Source organism: Phyllobates terribilis, unplaced genomic scaffold, assembly GCF_046119375.1.
Source record: "Phyllobates terribilis strain yellow unplaced genomic scaffold, ASM4611937v1 Scaffold_4__5_contigs__length_816908805, whole genome shotgun sequence".
Classification (NCBI taxonomy): Eukaryota; Metazoa; Chordata; class Amphibia; order Anura; family Dendrobatidae; genus Phyllobates; species Phyllobates terribilis.
In genome coordinates this window covers 651,960,881-651,971,242 of record NW_027362764.1, presented here as the reverse complement: position 1 = coordinate 651,971,242, position 10,362 = coordinate 651,960,881, and positions in this window count along the sequence as shown.

Sequence of the window (10,362 nt, the reverse complement as noted above, 5' to 3'; positions counted from 1 at the left end):
CCCCATAATACTGCCGGCCACAGCGCCCCCATAATACTGCCGGCCACAGCGCCCCCATAATACTGCCGGCCACAGCGCCTCCATAATACTGCCGGCCTCATTGCCCCCATAATACTGCCGGCCACAGCGCCCCCATAATACTGCCGGCCACATCGCCCCCATAATACTGCCGGCCACATCGCCCCCATAATACTGCCGGCCACAGCGCCCCCATAATACTGCCGGCCACAGTAACCCCCATAATACTGCGGGCCACAGCGCCCCCATAATACTGCCGGCCACAGCGCCCCCATAATACTGCCGGCCACATCGCCCCCATAATACTGCCGGCCACAGCGCCCCCATAATACTGCCGGCCACAGCGCCCCCATAATACTGCCGGCCACAGTGCCCCCATAATACTGCCGGCCACATCGCCCCCATAATACTGCCTGCCACAGCGCCCCCATAATACTGCCGGCCACAGCGCCCCCATAATACTGCCGGCCACAGCGCCTCCATAATACTGCCGGCCACATTGCCCCTATAATACTGCCGGCCACAGCGCCCCCATAATACTGCCGGCCACATCGCCCCCATAATACTGCCGGCCACATCGCCCCCATAATACTGCCGGCCACAGCGCCCCCATAATACTGCCGGTCACATTGCCCCCATAATACTGCCGGCCACATTGCCCCCATAATACTGCCGGCCACAGCGCCCCCATAATACTGCCGGCCACAGCGCCCCCATAATACTGCAGCCACAGCGTCCCCATAATACTGCAGCCACAGCGTCCCCATAATACTGCCGGCCACAGCGCCCCCATAATACTGCCGGCCACAGCGCCCCCATAATACTGCCGGCCACAGCGCCCCCATAATACTGCCGGCCACATCGCCCCCATAATACTGCCGGCCACAGCGCCCCCATAATACTGCCGGCCACAGTGCCCCCATAATACTGCCGGCCACATCGCCCCCATAATACTGCCGGCCACAGCGCCCCCATAATACTGCCGGCCACAGCGCCCCCATAATACTGCCGGCCACAGTGGCCCCATAATACTGCCGGCCACATCGCCCCCATAATACTGCCGGCCACAGCGCCCCCATAATACTGCCGGCCACAGCGCCTACATAATACTGCCGGCCACAGCGCCCCCATAATACTGCCGGCCACAGCGCCCCCATAATACTGCCGGCCACATCGCCCCCATAATACTGCCGGCCACATTGCCCCCATAATACTGCCGGCCACAGCGCCCCCATAATACTGCCGGCCACATCGCCCCCATAATACTGCCGGCCACAGCGCCCCCATAATACTGCCGGCCACAGCGCCCCCATAATACTTCCGGCCACATCGCCCCCATAATACTGCCGGCCACAGCGCCCCCATAATACTGCCGGCCACAGCGCCCCCATAATACTGCCTGCCACAGCGCCCCCATAATACTGCCTGCCACAGCGCCCCCATAATACTGCCGGCCACAGCGCCCCCATAATACTGCCGGCCACAGCGCCTCCATAATACTGCCTGCCACAGCGTCCCCATAATACTGCCGGCCACAGCGCCCCCATAACACTGCCGGCCACAGCGCCCCCATAATACTGCGGCTACAGCGCCCCCATAATACTGCGGGCCACAGCGCCCCCATAATACTGCCGGCCACAGCGCCCCCATAATACTGCCGGCCACAGCGCCCCATAATACTGCCGGCCACAGCGCCCCCATAATACTGCCTGCCACAGCGTCCCCATAATACTGCCGGCCACAGCGCCCCCATAACACTGCCGGCCACAGCGCCCCCATAATACTGCGGCTACAGCGCCCCCATAACACTGCCGGCCACAGCGCCCCCATAATACTGCCGGCCACAGCGCCCCCATAATACTGCCGGCCGGAGCGCCCCCATAATACTGCCGGGCACAGCGACCCCATAATACTGTCGGCCACAGCGTCCCCATAATACTGCCTGCCACTGCGCCCCCATAATACTGCCGGCCACATCGTCCCCATAATACTGTCGGCCACAGCGCCCCCATAATACTGCCGGCCACATCGTCCCCATAATACTGTCGGCCACAGCGCCCCCATAATACTGCCGGCCACAGCGCCCCCATAATACTGCCGGCCACATCGTCCCCATAATACTGCCGGCCACAGCGCCCCCATAATACTGCCGGCCACATCGTCCCCATAATACTGTCGGCCACAGCGCCCCCATAATACTGCCGGCCACATCGCCCCCATAATACTGCCGGCCACAGCGCCCCCATAATACTGCCGGCCACAGCGCCCCCATAATACTGCCGGCCACAGCGCCCCCATAACACTGGCAGCCTCAGCGCCCCCATAATACTGCCGGCCACATCGTCCCCATAATACTGCCGGCCACAGCGCCCCCATAATACTGCCGGCCACAGCGCCCCCATAATACTGCCGGCCACAGCGCCCCCATAACACTGGCAGCCTCAGCGCCCCCATAATACTGCCGGCCACAGTGCCCCCATAATACCCCAATATTGAACTGAGTTGGGAGAATTCATGACTTAAAGGGGTTTTCCCACTAACAAAGTTGATTTTAATCAATAGATGTTGGAATAATAATAAGTTCCACAATTGGATGTGTTTTAAATAAAATGTTCCTGTGCTGAGATAATCTTATAAATGTGCCCCTGCTGTGTACTGTGTAATGGCTGTGTCTGACCGTACATGGTCTGATCATACCACATCTCCTGGGGAGGGGAGGAAGCAAAGAGAGTATACAGACAGGACAGTATGGGATCACAGCGGATTCTTTCTTTGAAGTAAAAAATTTTTTAAAACAGGCAGTGAAATGTTTTATCTCACAGAAAAAAATCCTCTGTGACCCCCTGCTGTAATGTCTGTATACTCTTTTCCTTCCTCCCCTGCCCAGGAGATGTGGTATGATCAGACCATGTTCCTGTTGAACATATTATTGGTGACCTACCCTAACCATAAGTCATCAGTTCTAATAGGTTAAATATAAATTACTTATATTATTCCTAAATACTTCTAAAGGTTCCCAGACGTTGAGATGAAGGAGTGGTGATGAGACAGCAGGTTTCTGGATTTCCTGCCGGTATTCACATTGAGCAGCCTTACAGTCCATGTCCCAGGAGTAGGTGGCTGGGGAGTACAGAACGGTCCCTACACTGCACAGCAAGAGGGAATTAGATGAATAAGGGAAAACAATTCCAGAAGTGTGATCATTATGGAAATTGTATACAGTGGCTTTATGCAAAGCATTTTTGTAAAAGAAAAATATATTTTAATGAGTTTTTTTCTTGCATTTTTCTTTTGTTTGAAAATTCTTCGGACAGATCTTTGCTGGAAGTCAATATGGAAATATTAAACATTAGACATCCACTGCATTTATTGTGACGCTCTTTTCCATTTCCTTACGTTTATTGTTTTTCGATGCCTTTTATAAAATATTTAAACCTGGTGCAGGTACGGCCCTTTCCGGCTACTTTGTGGTGTTTTTCTCCCATAGACATTAATTGTTTTTTAATCTTGCACTGTTAGGCTTCGTTCACACGGCCATATTTTCGGTCTGTAAGAAAAAAACTGACACCATTTGTATGTTATTCCACATTGCTGTACAGATGACCAATTTTCTATATGGACCGAATGTCCGTGTGACAAAAATCTCAGTATGCCCTATTCTCTTCTGTATTTCTGCTGAGACTTGCCTACCCAAATGTATGAGTGCGCAAAAAAAGAAAAAAGGGACAACAAACAAATGAATCGTATAGCGTCCGATTTTTAGGAATACACTGTAATTCTTTAACTTGGGAAACTGTATTTGGTCTTGTAAATTTTAACAACTGCTGATGTATAAAAACGGCTGTACAGAAAATCTGCAACATCAAAAACGTACACAATGTTCATCATGGGAACTTGGATTTTTTATATTAAGTTTCTTGATTTTTTTTGTTGTTGCGTTATTTTTAAAGGGAACCTGTCACATGAAAAAATGCTATTAACCTGCCGGTATGGGGTTAATCTGCAGGTTGGTTAATAGCGTTCTTAACCTGCCCAGTGCCTGCACTTAGATCCCTCCTGCCGGGAGAAAATTAACTTTATTCCTCCCAGCAGCGTTCAGTGGGTGTTCTCTCTGGGAAGAAGGGGAGCAAAAAACGAGAATGCAAAAACGGAAAAACCCAAGGTGCTGAAGGGGTTAATAATAGCATTCTGAACCGGTTCAGTCACCGTTCTGTGTATATAGAGCGCCAGCTGTAACCGGCCCTGACTGACAGCAGGCTGTAACGCTGAGCTGGCTGTCAGTCAGTGACAGGGGCGCAGTTACAGCTGGCGCTCTATATACACAGAGCTGTGACTGAACCGGTTCAGAATGCTATTATTAACCCCTTCACCGCCTTGGGTTTTTCCGTTCTCGTTTTTTGCTCCCCTTCTTCCCAGAGCCATAACTTTTTTATTTTTCTGTCAATGTGGCCATGTCAGGGGTTATTTTTTGCGGGATGAGTTGCACTTTTGAACGACACCATTGATATTACCATATAGTGTAGTGGAAAATGGGGAAAAAAATTTCAAGCACAGTGAAATTACAAAGAAAGTGCAATTCCACATTAGTTTTTTTTTTTTTTTTTTTACCATGTTCACTAGATGCTAAAACTGACCATGTCATATGATTCTCCAGGTGATTACGAGCTCGTAGATACCAAACATGTATAGGTTCTTTTTTATTTAAGTGGTTAAAAAAAAATCCAAAGTTTGTAAAAAAAAAAAAAAAAAGTCGCTATTTTCCTAGACCCGTAGCGTCTCCATTTTTCAGAATCTGGGGCCAAACGAGCGCTTATTTTTTGCACGTTGACGTTTTTATTTATACTATTTTGGGGTACATACGATCTTTTTGATCGACTGTTATTGCATTTTATTGCAATGTTGTGGTGACCAAAAAGTGTTATTCTGGCGTTTTGATTTCTTTCTTGTTATGCCGTTTACCAATCGGATTAATTCTTTTTATATTTTGATAGATTGGGTGATTCTGAACGCGGTGTTTTTTTATTGTTTTATTTTGAATGGGGTGAAAGGGGGGTGATTTGAAGTTTTTTTTTTATTTTTAAAAACTTTTTTTTTTACTTGCTTTAATAGTCTCCATGGGAGACTTGAAGCTGTGATCAGAAGATCGCTTATGTTGCACATAGCAGGGCTTCAATGACAACCAGACAGGTCTCCTGCAGACCCTGGGTTGTCATGCCAACCCATCGGTGCCCCGCGATCATGTGAGTGGGGCATTGATGGGCGGAGCTAATGGCACTCCTCCGCTGCGATCATGTTAAATGCCGCTGTCAGAGTTTGATTTTTGTTTGCTCCACTTAAATAAAAAATAACCTATACATGTTTGGTATCTACGAACTTGTAATCACCTGGGGAATGATAATGGCAGGTTAGTTTTAGCATTTAGTGAACTTGGTAAAAAAATAATAATTGTGGAATTGCACTTTTTTTGTAATTTCACCTCACTTGGATTTTTTTCCCATTTTCCAGTACACCATATGGTAAAACCAATGGTGTTGTTCAAAAGTACAACTTGACCTACAAAAAATAAGCCCCTCACATGGCCATAATGACGGGAAAAATAAAAAAGTTAGGGCTCTGGGAAGAAGGGGAGCTAAAAATGAAAATGGAAAACCCAAGGTGGTGAAGGGGTTAACGTGCGCTTTTATCGTGTTTTTGATGCTGCTTTTTTCCTCTCTCTTTGCTATGTCATGCTTTAAATATGGCTGCTTTGTTTTTGATACTTCTTGGTATGTGACTGTGACAAAACTTTAAACTTAAAATGCATGTGGGTTTTTCACTTGCAGAATTTCCGCATCTCATGTAAGTCTATGGGGAAATTCCACACAGCGTACCCGCAAGAGAGATTGACATGCTGCAGATGTGAAACACGCACCGCTGGTCATCAGTTGACACTGCGTTAAAAAGAAGCCCAGTGGGCACGAGGTTCTATAAATCCCACCAACTTTGAGAAGCCCAGTGGGCACGAGGTTCTATGAATCCCATCCACTTTGAGAAGCCCAGTGGGCACAGGGTTCTATAAATTCCATCCACTTTGAGAAGCCCAGTGGGCACGAGGTTCTATAAATTCCATCCACTTTGAGAAGCCCAGTGGGCACAGGGTTCTATAAATTCCATCCACTTTGAGAAGTCCAGTGGGCACAGGGTTCTATAAATCCCATCCACTTTGAGAAGCCCAGTGGGCACAGGGTTCTATAAATCCCATCCACTTTGAGAAGCCCAGTGGGCACAGGGTTCTATAAATCCCATCCACTTTGAGAAGCCCAGTGGGCACGGGGTTCTATAAATTCCATCCACTTTGAGAAGCCCAGTGGGCACAGGGTTCTATAAATCCCATCCACTTTGAGAAGCCCAGTGGGCACAGGGTTCTATAAATCCCATCCACTTTGAGAAGCCCAGTGGGCACAGGGTTCTATAAATCCCATCCACTTTGAGAAGCCCAGTGGGCACAGGGTTCTATAAATCCCATCCACTTTGAGAAGCCCACTGGGCACGAGGTTCTATAAACCCCATCCACTTTGAGAAGCCCAGTGGGCACGAGGTTCTATAAATCCCATTCACTTTGAGAAGCCCAGTGGGCACAGGGTTCTATAAATCCCATCCACTTTGAGAAGCACAGTGGGCACGGGGTTCTATAAATTCCATCCACTTTGAGAAGTCCAGTGGGCACAGGGTTCTATAAATCCCATCCACTTTGAGAAGCCCAGTGGGCACAGGGTTCTATAAATCCCATCCACTTTGAGAAACCCAGTGGGCACAGGGTTCTATAAATCCCATCCACTTTGAGAAGCCCAGTGGGCACAGGGTTCTGTAAATTCCATCCACTTTGAGAAGCCCAGTGGGCACAGAGTTCTATAAATCCCACCCACTTTGAGAAGCCCAGTGGGCACAGGGTTCTATAAATCCCATCCACTTTGAGAAGCCCAGTGGGCACAGGGTTCTATAAATCCCATCCACTTTGAGATGCCCAGTGGGCACGAGGTTCTATAAATCCCATCCACTTTGAGAAGCCCAGTGGGCACGAGGTTCTATAAATCCCATCCACTTTGAGAAGCCCAGTGGGCACAGGGTTCTATAAATCCCATCCACTTTGAGAAGCCCAGTGGGCACGAGGTTCTATAAATCCCATCCACTTTGAGAAGCCCAGTGGGCACAGGGTTCTATAAATCCCATCCACTTTGAGAAGCCCAGTGGGCACGGGGTTCTATAAATCCCATCCACTTTGAGAAGTCCAGTGGGCACAGGGTTCTATAAATCCCATCCACTTTGAGAAGCCCAGTGGGCACAGGGTTCTATAAATCCCATCCACTTTGAGAAGCCCAGTGGGCACAGGGTTCTATAAATCCCATCCACTTTGAGAAGCCCAGTGGGCACGGGGTTCTGTAAATTCCATCCACTTTGAGAAGCCCAGTGGGCACAGAGTTCTATAAATCCCACCCACTTTGAGAAGCCCAGTGGGCACAGGGTTCTATAAATCCCATCCACTTTGAGAAGCCCAGTGGGCACAGGGTTCTATAAATCCCATCTACTTTGAGAAGCCCAGTGGGCACGAGGTTCTATAAATCCCATCCACTTTGAGAAGCCCAGTGGGCACGAGGTTCTATAAATCCCATCCACTTTGAGAAGCCCAGTGGGCACAGGGTTCTATAAATCCCATCCACTTAGAGAAGCCCAGTGGGCACGAGGTTCTATAAATCCCATCCACTTTGAGAAGCCCAGTGGGCACGGGGTTCTATAAATTCCATCCACTTTGAGAAGCCCAGTCGGCACGAGGTTCTATAAACCCCATCCACTTTGAGAAGCCCAGTGGGCACGAGGTTCTATAAATCCCATTCACTTTGAGAAGCCCAGTGGGCACAGGGTTCTATAAATCCCATCCACTTTGAGAAGCCCAGTGGGCACAGGGTTCTATAAATCCCATCCACTTTGAGAAGCCCAGTGGGCACAGGGTTCTATAAATCCCATCCACTTTGAGAAGCCCAGTGGGCACGGGGTTCTGTAAATTCCATCCACTTTGAGAAGCCCAGTGGGCACAGAGTTCTATAAATCCCACCCACTTTGAGAAGCCCAGTGGGCACAGGGTTCTATAAATCCCATCCACTTTGAGAAGCCCAGTGGGCACAGGGTTCTATAAATCCCATCCACTTTGAGAAGCCCAGTGGGCACGAGGTTCTATAAATCCCATCCACTTTGAGAAGCCCAGTGGGCACGAGGTTCTATAAATCCCATCCACTTTGAGAAGCCCAGTGGGCACAGGGTTCTATAAATCCCATCCACTTTGAGAAGCCCAGTGGGCACGAGGTTCTATAAATCCCATCCACTTTGAGAAACCCAGTGGGCACGGGGTTCTATAAATTCCATCCACTTTGAGAAGCCCAGTCGGCACGAGGTTCTATAAACCCCATCCACTTTGAGAAGCCCAGTGGGCACGAGGTTCTATAAATCCCATTCACTTTGAGAAGCCCAGTGGGCACAGGGTTCTATAAATCCCATCCACTTTGAGAAGCCCAGTGGGCACGGGGTTCTATAAATTCCATCCACTTTGAGAAGTCCAGTGGGCACAGGGTTCTATAAATCCCATCCACTTTGAGAAGCCCAGTGGGCACAGGGTTCTATAAATCCCATCCACTTTGAGAAGCCCAGTGGGCACAGGGTTCTATAAATCCCATCCACTTTGAGAAGCCCAGTGGGCACGGGGTTCTGTAAATTCCATCCACTTTGAGAAGCCCAGTGGGCACAGAGTTCTATAAATCCCACCCACTTTGAGAAGCCCAGTGGGCACAGGGTTCTATAAATCCCATCCACTTTGAGAAGCCCAGTGGGCACAGGGTTCTATAAATCCCATCCACTTTGAGAAGCCCAGTGGGCACGAGGTTCTATAAATCCCATCCACTTTGAGAAGCCCAGTGGGCACGAGGTTCTATAAATCCCATCCACTTTGAGAAGCCCAGTGGGCACAGGGTTCTATAAATCCCATCCACTTTGAGAAGCCCAGTGGGCACAAGGTTCTATAAATCCCATCCACTTTGAGAAGCCCAGTGGGCACAGGGTTCTATAAATCCCATCCACTTTGAGAAGCCCAGTGGGCACGGGGTTCTATAAATTCCATCCACTTTGAGAAGTCCAGTGGGCACAGGGTTCTATAAATCCCATCCACTTTGAGAAGCCCAGTGGGCACAGGGTTCTATAAATCCCATCCACTTTGAGAAGCCCAGTGGGCACAGGGTTCTATAAATCCCATCCACTTTGAGAAGCCCAGTGGGCACGGGGTTCTGTAAATTCCATCCACTTTGAGAAGCCCAGTGGGAACAGAGTTCTATAAATCCCACCCACTTTGAGAAGCCCAGTGGGCACAGGGTTCTATAAATCCCATCCACTTTGAGAAGCCCAGTGGGCACAGGGTTCTATAAATCCCATCCACTTTGAGAAGCCCAGTGGGCACGAGGTTCTATAAATCCCATCCACTTTGAGAAGCCCAGTGGGCACGAGGTTCTATAAATCCCATCCACTTTGAGAAGCCCAGTGGGCACAGGGTTCTATAAATCCTATCCACTTTGAGAAGCCCAGTGGGCACGAGGTTCTATAAATCCCATCCACTTTGAGAAACCCAGTGGGCACGGGGTTCTATAAATTCCATCCACTTTGAGAAGCCCAGTGGGCACAGGGTTCTATAAATCCCATCCACTTTGAGAAGCCCAGTGGGCACAGGGTTCTATAAATCCCATCCACTTTGAGAAGCCCAGTGGGCACGGGGTTCTGTAAATTCCATCCACTTTGAGAAGCCCAGTGGGAACAGAGTTCTATAAATCCCACCCACTTTGAGAAGCCCAGTGGGCACAGGGTTCTATAAATCCCATCCACTTTGAGAAGCCCAGTGGGCACAGGGTTCTATAAATCCCATCCACTTTGAGAAGCCCAGTGGGCACGAGGTTCTATAAATCCCATCCACTTTGAGAAGCCCAGTGGGCACGAGGTTCTATAAATCCCATCCACTTTGAGAAGCCCAGTGGGCACAGGGTTCTATAAATCCCATCCACTTTGAGAAGCCCAGTGGGCACGAGGTTCTATAAATCCCATCCACTTTGAGAAACCCAGTGGGCACGGGGTTCTATAAATTCCATCCACTTTGAGAAGCCCAGTCGGCACGAGGTTCTATAAATCCCATCCACAACATATGTAATTTTCAATGAAATAGTATTGTGCACATAGGCTCCGCATACGTGTATGTATGTGACACACTGACCCAGATAATGTCACATACATAAATGTCACCCATCTGTGCGTGTATGAGCCTGGCTGCTGCCATTA